Below are 1,030 nucleotides of genomic sequence, written 5' to 3'. Positions count from 1 at the left end.
AGGATAAGGATGTTTTGGATCATGGCCAGCATCTCCACAATAACCTTTGTGGAGGAGGGGCGCTAATTTTGCTTTTAAATCCCATCAGACAAGGTGAGCATATTGAACTTGGAGAAAGTGACTATTTTCTTAAACTATGGCTAAGCACCCGTGAGTCTTCCAAAGTATGCATATTCCTTCCTTTGTTTCTTTTCTCAGATAATCTGTTGCTGGAGATGGAGGAATGGAAAAGAGCAGATCATCTGTCCATGTTTGGACAGTAGTGAGCACATGGAAGTAACCACTGATGCAATCTCTGTGATAAATAATAAAATAACAGGTGCCTGGCACTGGTCTATTTGAAGCACTGTCATACTTAACTTGGCTGTTACACAAAAACAGATGTCAGGGGAAGGTCAAATTTAGGGCAAATCAATTAAGTGTGAACAGGTGCCTCCAGACCACCATGAAATGTATTGCCTGGTTAAGGTAGAATCCAGAGGTCTTCAACCACCATGGAGATTAGAGAATTTAACATTTTAGGAAACCTCAGTTTCACGCTCTTTGAACCTTTCTTGGCGGAAGAGGAAGGTATGTTGTTGTGGAATGAATCTTTAATCTCATGAATTTTCATGGGGTATTTTATTTTGGCTCTCACTTAACATGAGCTTTAGCTAGGAAAGAAAGAGTATGAATTACTCTGAGGCTAGCTTAAACACATACCTTCAGAGGTGCTGGTGACAACCCTTTGAGGTAGACTAAGTAAGGAAAAAGCTACCATGTTAACTACTGAGATCTAGTTTATTGTTATGAGATGTAACCAGAGGTGGTATTCAGCAGGTTCTGACCAGTTCTGGAGAACCAGTAGCGGAAATTTTGAGTAATTCAGAGAACCGGCAAATCCCACCTCTGACTGGAGGTTTTACAGTTTCCTTCCCCTGCCATGTCCACCAAGCCACGCCCATAGAACCAGTAGTAAAAAAAAAAATCGAATCCCATCACTGGGTATAATAACATAATCTTAAAAGCCTGACAGATTTTCCCCCCTTTT

At 40.9% G+C, this 1,030-nt stretch overlaps 1 long non-coding RNA gene across 1 annotated transcript; it reads left to right on the top strand.

The window, feature by feature from the left end:
- LOC148127642 (uncharacterized) lies at positions 1-334 on the top strand. Its single transcript, XR_015740986.1, has 2 exons — positions 1-93; positions 199-334. It is a non-coding gene; the product is annotated as an uncharacterized LOC148127642 (long non-coding RNA).
- The last annotated feature ends 696 nt before the right edge of the window (positions 335-1,030 follow it).

This window comes from Pseudonaja textilis, chromosome 1 (assembly GCF_049901715.1).
Source record: "Pseudonaja textilis isolate UNSWEBS1 chromosome 1, rPseTex1.2, whole genome shotgun sequence".
In the NCBI taxonomy this organism is placed as follows: Eukaryota; Metazoa; Chordata; class Lepidosauria; order Squamata; family Elapidae; genus Pseudonaja; species Pseudonaja textilis.
This window is presented reverse-complemented; position numbering and strand designations above follow the sequence as displayed.